Here is a 16,915-nt window from a genome sequence, read left to right on the forward strand (position 1 = left end):
ATCAAGGCAAATGCCTACCCTCTACCCCCGCCTTGACGATTGCATCGACCGAGTTGGACACACGCAATACATCACCAAATTGGACCTACTGAAGGGTTTTTATGCCATTCCGTTAACGGAGGAAGCTAAGGACATTCTGGCGATCATCACACCTGACGGCCTCTTCCAATTCCGAGTGATGCCGTTTGGGTTGAAGACTGCCCCTGCTGCCTTTCAAAGGATGATGAACCAGGTGTTATCAGACCTAGAAAACGTCAGTGTGTATCTGGACGATGTGGTGTTAGCCACCGACACTTGGGATGAACATTTAACCGGGTTACAACAAATATTCAGTCGCCTACAGAAAGCTAACCTGACTGTGAACCTGGGCAAATGTGAATTCGTGAAAGCTTCAGTGACCTACTTAGGTCATACTGTCGGACATGGTTGCGTCGCCCCACTGCAGGCCAAGACACTAAGCATCAGCCAGTATCCTGCACCGACCAATCGTCGTGAAGTTCGCCGGTTCCTTGGTATGGCCGGTTATTATCGTCGTTTTTGTGCTAAATTTGCGACGGTAGCGGCCCCCATCACATCGCTGCTAAAGAAGGAAACGAAGTTCCAGTGGTCAGATGAATGCGAGAAGTCATTCAACCGTCTTAAGCAGATGCTCTCCTCGTCTCCTGTGATGGCAGCGCCAGACTACCGAATGCCTTTCAAGCTAGCTGTGGATGCCATTGACGTGAGAGCTGGAGCTGTGCTGTTCCAGGAAGACGAAAATGGACTGGACCATCCTGTAAGTTTCTTCTCCAAAAAGTTTGACAAACACCAGGTGAACTATTCCACTATAGAGAAGGAAGCTTTGGCCATGGTACAAGCTCTGAAGCATTTTCAGATCTACGTGAAGTCGGCATTGCATCAAGTGGTGGTCTTTACTGATCATAATCCGCTTACTTTCATTCACAGAATGAAAGCCACCAACCAGAGAGTTTTGAGATGGAGTCTTCTTCTGCAAGAATACCCAATTACCATTGAACATATCAAGGGCACATCCAATGTAATCGCTGATGCCCTGTCCCGAAGTGGAACGTTATGATAATGTGTTGACATTCTTGATTTCTGTTTTGTTTTTATATATTTTATTTGTATACCAGGGACTCAGAGACTCAGTGTGATTACTGGTAGTCACCTTATTATTACATGTGTTATAAATGCCCGGATGCGTCGGTTAACGCACTTTTTGTTTTAATGTAGTATATTTCCCTATTCCTAGAGTAGAGGAAATATCCTTTTTGAGGTGGGGGTGTGTGACGGAACATGCTCTTAATCTTGTTTTCGCTTGTGGTGATATTAATTGTTTTAGAGGGCCGTGTGCAGTTCCAATATGCACTTAAGCCCAGGTGGCCAGTAGTTACGTAATACCTCCGCGAGTGCGGTTTTTACAACCGTGATTTTGGCGACTAGGCGTCAGTGAGTCTGGCCATCTAAGAGAAAATTGCCGTCATGGTCGCTGTGGAAATATCACTTGATAGGGGGAGGACCGCGATGTACCCTCAGGCGATATTCGGTTTTATGATAAATAGCTAGGGTTTTAGAGATATCGGGGAGAAACATAGGAAGGCTTCCAGGGATCGCTGTTCGTCCGGACTGGTAATTATATATTTTCTGCTCTGTGTATAACCTTGATGTGATTGATGTGACTTTAAATATTTTAATACTGTATTATACCAATATTATTTAGACGGTGCTGCCGGTCATCTGACGCAGTAAGCTGTAGGCTCACTGTCTAAATAATTATTAAAGCTTAGCCAGTCATCCTAGAGGACCTAGGTAAACTGTAGGTTATTATCTTTATTGTGATAGGTACCAGTATTAATTCTGTGTTACAAGGTTACTGAATGAGTAGTAAGGATTAATTAAAAATTAACCAGTTAGGAATAGAGTTGTAATTCCTTTATTAATTAAGTTCCCCTGGAAGCGTTTCTCAATTATCACACGTTACTGAATGAGTAGTAAGGGTTAATTAAAAATTAACCAGTTAGGAATAGAGTTGTAATTCCTTTATTAATTAAGTTCCCATGGAAGCGTTTCTCAATTATCACACGTGTGGGTGTTGTGTCACGGTGAAGTGATTAGATTATTGTATAAACTAGACACCTAGTGATTAACTAATTAAGTGATCAGTTCTGGGTTGTTACTATTTGTTGTTGTTAATTAACTACTGCGGCAGTACATTTGTCAGCGTAGATTAATACAGATTCCAAAGAGTATTGTGTTTTTGTTGTGTTTTCTAGTGAACTAAACGTGCTATATTATATATACTTTATATAAGATCTTATCTCTGTTCATACCTAGAGACGAGCCACGCGGGTATATACTGCCCGATACAGAGAGATCTAATAGATATACAGTTAGGAGAGATATTTGGACAATCGTGTTTTATTCAGTTACGGGTATTATAGGATCCCCGTGACAATCATGTTGTTTTAGAAGCCCTAATATGTCCTGGACACGAAGCTAACTGGTAACAGTGACAAAATTGGGATCCACTACTCATTTGTCAACAGTGTTTGAGGGTAACCTAAAAAATGTCAGGCCATAATCCGTTCCCTCTAATCAAAGTTTATGATCTACTGGGCCACGGGACATGCTGTAATGTCGGATATCTACTAAAATGCCACGACTTTGTCATCATTAAGTGACCATACCCCAAATTCCCTTGCGGCTTCCCATAAAATATACCAAGTTTGATAATATTTTCTTTTTCACAAGAACACATCGAATGTCTGTTACCTGCTTGCTAGCTCTTCGTATTCTACATAATCGTAGGTTTCATTTAACACCGATATCATTATCCTGACATTAAAATTAAACGAGGGTGATGTTTTGAACATGATAGGGGTTTGCTGAATTTACTCTAATAAATATAGTATAAAAAATATCCGGTTAACACGTTTTAATAGCGTGGTTATTTGGCGAGAATTAGATAACGGTCAAATAACCACGATATCAAAACGTAGTAACCTGATATTTTTTAATTTATCATGCAACCCGTTTCAAGTTATATTTGTGTAATATGTTTCAGTGAAAAGCGGTATAGAAACTATAAGTTTTATCGTGTAGAAACTGCTACCGAATGTCGGAAAATAGCAGGTGCCCGAAAGCATTTTTGGAATGGCCTAACTAGACTAAACGTTATATGTTTCCAAATTTTAAATAAAATACTTTGATTATATTTTAAAGTCTGTTGTTATTACAATTTTTATACATTTTTCTGTGAAAATAAACTCACGTTTATGTGTGATCTACATCACTGGCTGCTAGTGACTGTGACGTCAGACGCTGTTCCAATGTAAACATTCTTTGCAGGGAGCTACTTGCTCTTTAGTTTCAAAATGTTTAAAGGGACATTCCTGAGTTTGTTGCATTGTAAGATGTTTCCGAGTAATAAAATATTTCTACGATTAAACTTACATATTAAATATATTTTCTTGTTTAGAATATTAGTGTCTGTATATTCAATGTGTTTCTGGTTGTCTTAATATTTATAAGAAGCCCAAACTGGATTTTGTCTTCAAATAATTTCGTACATACGAAAAAACCCCACATTTTAGGAAATATAATGAAATTTAACCTAGTACAAATATTATAACGATCAGAAACACGTTTAATATACAGCCACTAATATTTTATGCAGAAAAATATAGTTGATATGTAATTACAATCGTTAAAAAGTCTCTGTTAGTCGATAACATCTTAAACACTGCAGCAAACGGCAACGGCAAAAGGGGTGGGGGTGGGGTAGGGGTGGGGATTTTGGGGTGGGGTAAAAGCCCGATTTTAAACTTTAGTTATAATAGTAGGACAAAAACAAAATGTATATTTTCGCCCCCCCCCCCCCCCCCCCCCCCCCTTCCCCCGCCCCTACAAGCGTGTAACCAACAGAATAATTATATCAACAGAATTTCACGATGGAGTTTGTAATATTTTACATTTATGGTAGAATCAATTTTCGATGTATATATGTTTATCTCAAACATGCATAGTCGGTCGGGCAGATAGACACAAATATCTCCGAGCCCAAGATGATTTTGACAGGCAAAGGCTGGACGGGACGGCAGTAAATCGAACACTGGTATTAATAAACAAATATATATCAAAGGAAAACCTGTGATGTCCAAACAGAGAGTCAGTATTATAAAGGTTGTGTAGTCAAGGTAATAATTACACACTAAAGTAAAACCTATACGAGATTAAGGGATGTTACTTAGGTATAAATATTCCACGATTGCTAAGTTCTAATCTTTAAAATTCAATGATCAGTTGTCCTGCTGGAACATGTTATTCTATCGACAGGCAAAATAAGACACAAAGTGAGGTCTAAGGACTTTACCGATATATTCGGAGAGCCGTGACATTATTATCTCTGTCTGGGCCAATATTCTAAAAGATCAGAGGTCTATTTTTAGTTGATCCCGATTCCTCCCCAAACCATGATGCTTTGCCCATCATATTGGTCTCTCTTCACCATACACGTGTCTATGTAACATTTGTAAATTCTTCGCCAGACTCTTACTCTGCCATCTGCACTGGAAACATAGCATCGACTTTCATCTAACAAGGAGATGGTTATCTACCCACTGCTGATGGCGCCAGTGTTGGAGGGGAATCGGTAGAGCTGGTTCCACTTATAGGAAGAGATGGTACCTAAGATTTGCAAGGTACAAGTAGTTCGAAAATGTCTTGTAAACGACGATGAACCTGATTACTCTGGTAGTTCACATGGGCGTACATATGATTTTGAAAAGGGGGGTTCCAATACATAGGATTTTGAAAAGGGGGGTTCCAATACATAGGATTTTGAAAAGGGGGGTTCCAAAATAGATTGCAGAGATATTGGGCATATATTTCTATGTTGAGTAAATATAATAATGTCAGATATCAATGTCAGATATATTAAATTATAAAAAAAGCGATTTCAGGCGGGGTTCGGTCGAACCCATCGAACCCCCCCCCCCCCCCCCCCCCCCCCCCCCCCCCCCCCCCTATGTACGCCCATGGTTCAAGACGATGGCATAACTTGTGATTTTGGACGGCGACCTAAATAAACGGATGACGAATATTACTATCGCTGCCAATGGATGGCGGGCGTATTGGAAATTAGTCTTAAGAGATGGCGGGCCCGCCATTGCTTATAACATGTAGCGAGACCCCTGTGATCACTATATATTAGCATTTTTGTATTCATGGTGCAAATTGCAACACTTCTTTTGTCAGCGTTATCATAACTTCCACTGGATTGTCGTTTGAAAGATACCAAAATACAAGATGCAAATTAGAAGATGCCTGTAGACACTAGGAGAAAGGTATTCCCTAGCCACTACGCAATACTTCACCAGAACCATACTTTCCTCTTACATATAATAACTTTAGGCTTACTGGTTTGTAAATTTCCCATATAACGTCCAATCTTATTAAAGAATGCATTTACCTTGCATTTTAAGAAAGTATACAGGAGGTATGTATTTCAGTATTCCCCCGACCCCACACAGAGAAATGTCTTCATGAGCATTTCATATTAGTTTTGCTCCAGCATGGCCATGAGAATAATTCATACAGCATGCTATTCTGATGGACCAAGTGTGAGAACCTATCTATCACATTTTCAAAGCTTCCTCCGTCAAACTTGTCAGAGCCATCCTTACATGGTTGTTACAGGTCTATTACATGAGCAGAGAGCCAGCTTTTATAATGGATATAATCTACAGTGCACTTCCAAGAAAGTTAGGGGTGGGACGTAGCCCAGTGGTACAGCGCTCGCTCGATGCGCGGTCGGTGTGGGATCGTTGCCCGTCGGTGGGCCCATTGGGCTATTTCTCGTTCCAGCCAGTGCACCACGACTGGTATATCAAAGGCCGTGGTATATAATACCCTGTCTGTGGGATGGTGAGTCGTTAAATAAAAAAATTTCTTCATTTCCTTCCAAGAAAGTTAAAACTTCCGATCCCACTGCGATCTAAGGAATCAAAGGGAAAGAGGTTCAAGCTGCAACACGGTGTGTAAATTTGTAGTGGCATATAATGTAGAAGAATTATAAAATATTATTATATAATTAAAATTTTGGAAGTTCCCTCATTGTGTAGTCTCTCTGTCTATACAAGAACTATAATTAAACGCCAATATACACACTTACCTGGACACCTAGGGTACTTTTATCCCAGTATAGCCTAAATCAAAGCTGAGGTATATTACCTGTATACTATGGTACTGACATATTATGCATACGTTGTGATCACCCAGTTGCACACAAAAAAAAATCTATATTTCCATTGTTAATTACCGCACAAACACAAACAAACACACACGCACACTGAATCAACCTACACCTATGAAAACAAAACGACTTACAAGATTTGAACAACCAAAATGGTACAGTGATAAAATTACATACTCAAGAAAGCAGCGTGATCATTTCCAAAAGATAAAAGACTGGACCAGCTACAAACTGTGGCGAAATAAAACAACAAAGTTAATATCTGAAGCTAAGAAGGATTTATTTCAAAATGCTGTTGAGAATAACAAACCATCAAGTTTCTTATGAAATCATTTCAAGACAATATTGAATTAACAATAAATGATAGTTTGGTTACTAATGCAAGCGACAGTTTACAAAGTTTACATATGCATGGTCGAATATGAACCAAGTTTATTTGGTTTAACAGTAAAATATTTTTAAAAGAAGCTTTTTTATATATAAAAGTATGCAGAAAAAGGAGGGTTTTTTTCATTAGTGATTTAGTTAATACTAATGGAAGATTTCTAAATTTATGCGATTTTATAGCAAATATATAAAAACAAACTTTCTAGAGTATGCTTCTTTAATTAATGCAATGAAATGTTTCATAGCGATATGTGGAAAACATAATGATGAAATAGACGAGTCAATTACAAACGATAAACTAGTTTAACCCACAAGCTAAAACAACTTCTTAAAGACAAAACAAGACAAAAATATATAAATTATGCTACACAACAATTAAAATATAAAAATAAAGGTTTTTGTTATTCACCAGCAGAATGGAATATATTTTACAATATACCTTTTTAATATACCTTTTTACAACTTTACGTTGGTTTGAATATAAAATTCTACACAGATTTCTCGCTACTAACACTTTTCTATATACAATACATTATATTAATTCAAATAAATGTACTTTTTGTAATCGTATGCCAGAGACAATTGAACATCTATTTCATGATTGTTACAATGTTGAAGAATTTTGGAAACATATTACAAACTGGATATACAATACTATAGGAGAGTGCATAAATATTGCCATTTTGGGTCTGCTTAACAAAATAATTACATATACAATAAATTGTTTAATTATTAACATAAAATATTATAGTTATACCATGAAAATACAAAAACAAAAATTGAGCTTCTCTACCTTAAAAACTATAATTAAAGAAAAGTTGGAAACTATAAAATGTATATTATTGAAAAAAAAGGTAATTGTGAAGACTTTAATAAACAGTGGTATAATTTATTTTAAACATCATAAAAACTTATTAAATTTATCAAATATTGAGATATATTTATTTCTAAAATATCTTCTTTGTACTTTCTACTCCTTCATACACCTTTTTATAACACTTTTTTTTATCGATGTTAATTCCGTACATGACATATTTTCTTTTTCTTTTTCTTCCCTTTTTAGCCCCAGATAACACATTTACAAAATGAATGTTAAGTTGGCTGAATAGTTGTGATTTGTTTCGTTTGATTGTTTTTTTTATTTCTTTATGTTTTGTGTGTCAAATGTTAATATTGCACAACTAACAGGTGTCTGTCAAATAAGGGCTTTAATATTTAGTATTAGCAGTAGTGGTATGTTTTAAACTTTCTACGTTAGGATTGTTTTGTGTACTTCTAGTCAATTCGTTTGCATGTATTTATTGCAGCAGTATAATACTAAGTATATATGTTGTTTTTTATACCAATGTTCTAATATATTATTGAGGGCTCGATGGAAGATTAGCTTGTGCTAAACATGTCACCCTTATTAAATAAAGTTATTATTATTATTATTATTATTATTATTATTATTATACTATAGTGGTGTCGTTAGAGAAAACAAACTTAATTTTAACTTTTAACTAAACGAGTTACTTCCCTTATCCTGCAAACTACATGTACTTCGAAGGGACTACATATAAATAATGTACGAACACATTTCCAGTCCCAAGGTTGGTCACTGGCGATGTTAACCAAACCTGGGATGGGCGTGCTTGAACCTTGTGGAGATGGGCACGTTAATAGAGTTCCCGAACAAATTGATGGATGTTTTACTACCTTCCATCATGTACACCGTTTATACATTTGATCATTAAGCCCTACCCTACCCCCATGTATGACAGTGCATCCATCACAGTCATGCTGACAAAATACACTGGATACAACCAGGAGCTTGGATTGTCTATATTTCAACAAAATAATGTTGAGACATTTAAGAAATGATAAACGAAGTTAAGTTTAAACACACGGCAGTTGATCGGTATTTAAAAGCCTATATGTTCTTGGGCGCATATATATAACTGGCTTTATTTTATAACACACAGAGGCGTACGCACTTTGGGGATTACCCCCCCACCCCCCAAAAAACCCCCACAAAAACCCCCACAAAACCCCCCCCAAAAAAAACACCCCCAAAAAACCCCAACAACAACCAAACAAACAAAAAACCCAAACAAAACAAGACAAAACAACCCATAAACTGCTCATTTTGCATTATTGAACTCACTGATCCTATTTCTCAAGGTACATAATATTATCTTTTACAGTTCGTATGAAAATTAATTTAAAGCTACCACAAACACAAGGATCACCAGATATACATCGGAATTGCCAACACTGACAATTAAAGCAATAAAGTGTAAACAATGTACACGTTGACGGTAAAAAGCTGCAATGGAAAAACTAGTTTACACTGCCTAATAACTAGGGTGACAAAGAAAGACGAGAAAAAGAGTGACTGCCTGCAAAAGACTTTTAATGACTGGTCCCTGTGTTTTGTACAAAATACCTTCTTTCATTGAATTTATATATTTTAATGTTTCATGTGTAGAAATAGAGGTTACTTCATGGGGTTTTTTCGAATACGATTTTTATGTCAAAATATGTGGGGGGTTTTACACATCATGAGTTGACCAAAAAAAATTCGAATTCGAAAAAAAACCCCACCATGAAATGGTCTATTTATTATATGCATCTTTCCTAATTTTCGACAATACCTTCCGCTTTTTGTTAATACATGTATTTTTCTTTTATCCTATCGAAAACACGTAACGCCATGACATACTTGTTCCGTACTTTAAAAAAAAAAAAAATATAAATAAAAATTATATTTATTTAATTGTTAAATTAATAAGTATTTAATAATACTACTGTGAAAACATATCTGACAAAGCGATCGTAAAAAAACCCCATAAATAATAATAATACAAAACAAACCCCACACAAAAGACGCTTAAATCGAACTCTGTTAAACTTTTACTTATACTCAACGACAGGACATTGTGTCTTTGTAGTCAATTATTTTTAAATATGGAACCGTCATTGCACGTCATATCCTTTGTTTATAGGTACAATTGTTTAAATTACCTCAATAATTAAATCGTAATACTTTAGAAGGGAGATGATTTAATGAACTTGTTCACAAAAGTATAAATACGATTTTTCACTGTAACTAAAATACAGTGAAAATAACACTTTTATGGTTTCTGTAGATCTATATCTTTCATAGCTAGGTATATAATAAATTTTGATATTACATAACAAAAACTACAATGATGTCATGATGTTGTGTATGACGTCGACAGCAATCACTGGATGTACGAGTAATCTGCGCCCTTCGGAATCTGCGCGTTCTTTGAATTCTGCTGTGCAGGAGGGGTATAAGGCGAGGGGTAAGTAGGCCCTGGGTAGGTTCCTTGAGACAACGCTAGTCCAGAAACAGAACCAAGCGGCATCCCTGAAAAAAAATGTGTGTACAGTACTTTGATATTTATTTTTTTTCTTCTGATTACAATGTTTGAAATTAACGGAGTATACAACAGAAAAGGTCATTAAACAAAAATTGAATATTATTGTAACATAATTTACAGTACAGTAGTTACAGAAAAAAAGGTTTGGTAATAGGCCTATTAAAAACACAAAGTGTTATTTGGCAGGTTTAGAACCTACTGCAAAGACTCACAATGGACTGTTGACGATTTGTGTTATGGCGTGTTGCTTGTTTCTTGCACGAGCACCGCTAGATTTGTAGACAATATTGTTCATGCTTATAAGGTAACTTTCATATTTAATTATTCAAACCACTCAGATATTAATTTTAACGTACCGTACATATATGCACGTGTTTAATTTAGTGCATAGCGATGTATAGCTTAGTTTAAAGTACTATTTAATACAGTGTCATGCAATATTGCATGCTAAAACAAAGATCCGTAGAAAAAATATGTCAGGACTACCTATATTTACGGTAACTTTCATACAAGCAATACATTTTGTGTATAGAATAAATATGTTAGCATTTATTGTCAAAACATTGCTTTAAAATATCAGAAAATGCATCTTTATCTTTTCTAAATCAAAACAGAAATGATACGGAGTTTTCACGATTTCTATTTATAGGTTACGGCGTTTTTCCAACGCTGTTACGGCGTGTTTACGGAATTCGTTTGATTATGGAATTGTCATTCATTGATGAATCGTCTGTTATCGTTAATGAAACTGATATATAAATGAACAGTTATTTGCCAGATGTCAAAGAAAACAATATCACCAATTCGAAGAACTGCACTGATATTAATGTTGACATTAACAACTGTAAACATGTTATAACATCAGCCCCTACCCTGTCTATGGGATGGTGCATATAAAAGATCCCTTGCTAATAATCGAAAAGAGTAGCCCATGAAGTGGCGACAGCGGGTTTCCTCTCTCAATATCTGTGTGGTCCTTAACCATATGTCCGACGCCATATAACCGTAAATAAAATGTGTTGAGTGCGTCGTTAAATAAACCATTTCCTTCCTTCCTTCGACCAACAGAACATACACAAAAGTGAAAGCCAAAGTAACCGTAGTTAACGATGTGTACTGTCAAACACTCAGTTCGAAAGTAATGTAAGTTTGGTATTAGCATTCAGCAAGTTTTAAATTACAACGGGACTAACGAAACACACGCGGACTAACAATTCACCAGTAGAAAAAAAGAAAGAAATGTTTTATTTAAGAACGCACTCAACACATTTTATGTACGGTTATATGGCGTCAAACATATGGTGAAGGACCACACATATATTGAGATGAAACCCGCTGTCGCCAGCAGCAAGGGATCTTTTATATTCACCATCCCACAGACAGGGTAGTACATACCACGGCCTTTGATATATCAGTCGTGGTGCACTGGCTGGAACGAGAAATAACCCAATGGGCCCACCGACGGGGATCGATCCCACACAGACCGCGCATCGAGCGAGCGCCTTATCACTGGGTTACGTACAGCCCCTACCAGCAGAAAGGTCGACCCACTAAATATAATAGAAACACAAAGTGATAGTTTCCCTTGTACATATTGGTGACATGTACACGATAACAAACACAAAGTGATAGTTTCCCTTGTACATATTGGTGACATGTACACGATAACAAACACAAAGTGATAGTTTCCCTTGTACATATTGGTGACATGTACACGATAACAAACACAAAGTGATAGTTTCCCTTGTACATATTGGTGACATGTACACGATAACAAACCTAAGCGTACGAGACACGGGGGCAGTTGCCCTCTCCAACACCCCCCCCCCCCCCCCCCCCCCGACCTAGGCTGGAGCAAATCCTCAAATTCGGGCAAAAAAGATAACAGATATTCGGGCAAAAGGAGCTGGACTGAAACCTTTTTACCATGTATTTCCATCATTCTACCCACAATATTACTTGTAATCCATGTAAAAATGCGTATTGATTTCTTTCTAACCCTATATAGCCGTTTGGCTAATATGAATAAACGTTGTTATCCAGATTCGGGCATTTTCGTTTAATTCGAGTAAAAATCAGCCAGTTCGCCTCGGCCCCCCCCCCCCCCACCTTTCCCCCTCCCCCACCTACAAAAATGGGAGCCCGTACGCCTATGCTAACTAATGCACTTACGGACACGTACCCTTCAACACAAAATATTTTTTTTTATAAAATGATCTTACTGGGAAATCCCGAATTTAGTGAACACGAAAATGAAGAAATTATTAAAATTACTTTAAAATTAATTTCTGCTACTAAACGTTTTTGCTAAAGTTAACACATTAATTTTATGCTACACATCACCGAATTCAATATTAAGGTTCTGCAGTTTTCTACTCACTATAACACCTCCCCCTCTCCACTCCTCTTTTTCTTATGCCTCCCCTCTCCACTCCTCTTTTTCTTATGCCTCCCCTCTCCAATCCTCTTTTTATGCCTCCCCTCTCCACTCCTCTTTTTCTTATGTCTCCCCCTCTTCACTCCTCTTTTTCTTATGCCTCCCCTCTCCACTCCTCTTTTTCGTATACCTCCCCTCTCCACTCCTCTTTTTCTTATGCCTGCCCGTCTACACTCCTCTTTTTCGTATGCCTCCCCCTCTCCACTCCTCTTTTTCGTATCCCTCCCCCTCTTCACTCCTCTTTTTCTCATGCCTCCCCTCTCCACTCCTCTTTTTCTTATGCCTGCCCCTCTACACTCCTCTTTTTCGTATGCCTTCCCCTCTCCACTCCTCTTTTTCGTATCCCTCCCCTCTCCACTCCTCTTTTTCTTATGCCTTCCCCTCTCCAATTCTCTTTTTCTTATGTCCCCCTCTCCACTCCTCTTTTTTTATCCCTCCCCTCTCCACTCCTCTTTTTCTAATGCCTCCCCTCTCCACTCCTCTTTTTCTTATGCCTGCCCCTCTACACTCCTCTTTTTCATTTGCCTTCCCCTCTCCACTCCTCTTTTTCGTATCCCTCCCCTCTCCACTCCTCTTTTTCTTATGCCTTCCCCTCTCCACTTCTCTTTTTCTTATGTCTCCCTCCTCTTCACTCCTCTTTTTCTTATGCCTCCCCGTCTCCACTCCTCTTTTTCTAATGCCTCCCCTCTCCACCCCTCTTTTTCTTATGCCTCCCCTCTCCAATCCTCTTTTTCTTATGTCTCCACTCCTTTTTTTCTTATGCCACCCCCTCTCCACTCCTTTTTTCTTATGCCTCCCCCTCTCCACACCTCTTTTTCTTATGCCACCCCCTCTCCTGTTTGTTCTGGTCTAAGTGAGTTTGTGAGTATATTAATATGTATCCGGTTGTAAACTGTAAGGGGAGGTCTTAACATAGGAGGCTACGTCTGTTGACCAATCCCACTATATTTTGACAAATAAATAAATATTGTTTAAACCAACACAAAATCATATCCCAAAGGACCTGAAAGCTTACGTCGTGTAGTTGTGGTCGTTTGCTGGTTCTGTCGTCTGAGGATACAGAAACACACTATGATGAGGATAATAAAAGATAAAGCTCCACCAGCTGCATACCCATAGGCGCGATATATTCTGGAAAAAAAAAAAAAGCATTGAAATAACTGTAAAGCGGCGTTCTCATTATATATATACTCAACAACGAAAGTTTAGCAATTATTTTTTACGACGTCTAAATTTGCCATGGTTGAATAAACTTAAAAGAAAACCAGGTCCTCCTGTTGTGTTAAGGCAAAGGTTGATGAGTTTATGTTTATTTGTAAATGGTAAACATTTCAGATGTGACTACTAATTAATAAAAAGAGGTTAATTTATAAATGTTATGCCATTTCTTTTAACATTACCTAAACTTTCCTTGTATTATGCCACTAGTCATTATGCGGGGCGGGATGTAACTCAGTCGGTAGAAGTGCATATATCGAAGGATCGAACCACCTCGGTGCATGGATCCATTTAACTGATTGGGTGTTTCTATCGCTCCAACCAGTGCACTACAACAGGCCGTGGTATGTACTTTTCTGTCTGTGGAAAAGTGCATATACAAGATCCCTTGCTGCTAATGGAAAACTGTAGCAGGTTTTCTCTACGAGTCAGATGTTTGACATCCAATAGCCGATGTTTGACATCCAATAATCAATGTGCTCTAATGGTCTCGTTAAACAAACCAAACTTTTAACTCTTTATTTTCTCATTATGCGATTCGTCGCACCGACTGGTCGCATGCGATTTGTCGGACCTACAATATTCGGAACATATAACTACAGACATTCCGATAAGGAGTTCTCACAATCTGGGATCGACCCCCGTCGGTGGGCCCATTGGGATATTTCTCGTTCCAGCCAGTGCACCACGACTGGTATATCAAAGGCCGTGGTATGTGTTATCCTGTCTATCGGATGGTGCATGTAAAAGATCCATTGCTGCTAACCAAAAAGAGTAGTCCATGAAGTGGCGACAGCGTGTTTCCTCTCGCAATATCTGTGTGGTCCTTAACCATATGTCCGACGCCATATAACCGTAAATAAAATGTGTTGAGTGCGTCGTTAAATAAAACATTTCCTTCTTTCCTTTCTTTGTGAGAGGTTAGAATGTTATGAGAGCTGAAGACACCAGTCGGCTCTCTGTTAATTAATTATACTTATGGTCTAATCAAAATTAAATATTATTTTTAAAATTATTATTATAGGAGCTAAGGCTCCAATCAACGTTGATTAAATACATACGTTAATTATTTCTCTACGTATGAATAACTCCAACCAGGACCGGAATGCTCATCCAAATCCAAAATATGTGCTCTAGTGGTATCGTTAAACAACACATTTTCATGCAAGTCTAACTCTTGCTATATGGCGCACGTATTCCTTACAATTTCAATAGCCCCGAGTTATTACATTTTAATCTGATTGTGTAGTTAATTATCACAAACATAATACCGGGTATATAAAACAGAAACATATGGCACTTGTAACTGTGATACTGCACCTTTAAAATTAACGTTTTTTACTTACGTAAGCGTCTTCGACGACGTGGTCGACGACGTGGTCGATGAACAGCAGTCGAATGTACAACAGACATCACAGGTGAGCACTCGTCCGTCTCCATAGGTACACTCATGCAGAGCCTCAGTAACTGAAAGAAAGGAATGTTGTTGTTTTTCGGTCAGCATCACCAGATCAGGTCAGGTCATAGGGTTTTACGTGCACATTCAGAACAAGCTGTTGTAGCGCACGCCTTCACTGTTTTTATTTAAATCTTGAATTTTTATATTGATGTTGATCATCACCTTATTCGTTTGCATTATCATAGTTTGATACCCAATGACCGATGTATTTTTCGTGCTGAGGTGTCGTTAAACATTCATTCATTCATGGGCGTAGGTGCAGGACTCGGCCGGCTCCTCCGTCCAGGACAGGAAAAGGGTTGGGGTGGGAGGGAGAGGGGACATTGAATTTGAAATATCCCGTAGGACTAACTCAGAAAAGGAAAGTATTGTGTATTTTTTTTAAAGGAATTTTGGCGCATTTTGGAACGGATCATCAAGAGATAAAAAGGGAGCTACATGTTATATTTTAACTTAGTTTGCCGAGAGTAGCTCATATGGGAATCTAGCCTATTGGTGGCCATCTTTGTAGGCCTTCCTCAGCGTCACTATGGAATGGGAGATTTGTCTTGTGTGTCGTCCCGTTGGATCGGCAATTATTTTGCGTTTAAAGTCTTACACAAATTTAGTAAATATTGCATATAATTATTTATATCCGTATTATATAATATTGACGATATAATGAAACACACGAGCGTAATAGTCTCTTTATCGTGTAATCTCAAGCTTAATACAACATGTTTTCGTAAACTGGACGCAAATTTAATTAATTCCAGTCAGCCATTACTCCATATTCAAATGTCTGAATATATGACGTTCTGTCTTTTTAAATGAGAATATCCTTACATACGGTGACTATACACTAATATTTGACTTCTTTTTTTCAGAACGCTGGACAGCTTTCAATGTAAAGTTACTATTGTATTTGTTTTTATTTGCTGATTATAAATGAATACGTCAGTTTAAAGTGTCGCCGCAGTACGTTTTCCTACATGTCAATAAACGTAATGCCGTCATTTGATTAATTTACATCTAATTTGCATATAAGAGTTGACCGCTATTATAGGCACACTGTATGAAGCCGCCTACAATAGTGTGCACATCGTGTTTTTAAAGTGTGTGCTCGGAAAAATAGCACACACTGTTATTACACTGGATACGCCACCTCTAATATGTAATCATTATTACTGGACAATGTATTCGCAATTACTTTTAATTTTCCGGTAATCGTAATCAGGATATTCTTACATAATCACAATCGGGAGGAAGGTAATGGTTTATTTAACGACGCACTCAACACATTTTATTGACAGTTATATGGCGTCGGATATATGGTTAAAGACCACACAGATATTGAGGGAGGAAACCCGCTGTCGCCACTTCATGGGCTACTCTCTTTTTTCGATTAGCAGCAAGGGATCTTTTATATGCACCCTCCCACAGACAGGATAACACATACCACGTCATCTGATGTACCAGTCGTAGTGCACTGGCTGGAGGGAGAAATAGCCCAATGGGCCCACTGACGGGGATCGATCCGAAACCGACCGCGCATCAAGCGAACACTTTACCACTGGGCTACGTCTCGCCCCTAATCATAATCGATTAGTTTTGTCAAGTATGTATATATATATATTACTGAAAACCCTAAAAGTGACTTTTGCCATCCCAGAAAAAAGGGGAGAAAGGGAAGAAAGTTGATCAAACATAAGTTTAGTCAACATTTATCGGTACATTTCGTTATGATTCGTCATCTGATAATTAATATGTCGTTAACATGTTAAATTGAAAGT

This window comes from Gigantopelta aegis, chromosome 10 (assembly GCF_016097555.1).
Source record: "Gigantopelta aegis isolate Gae_Host chromosome 10, Gae_host_genome, whole genome shotgun sequence".
NCBI classification, from domain to species: domain Eukaryota; kingdom Metazoa; phylum Mollusca; class Gastropoda; order Neomphalida; family Peltospiridae; genus Gigantopelta; species Gigantopelta aegis.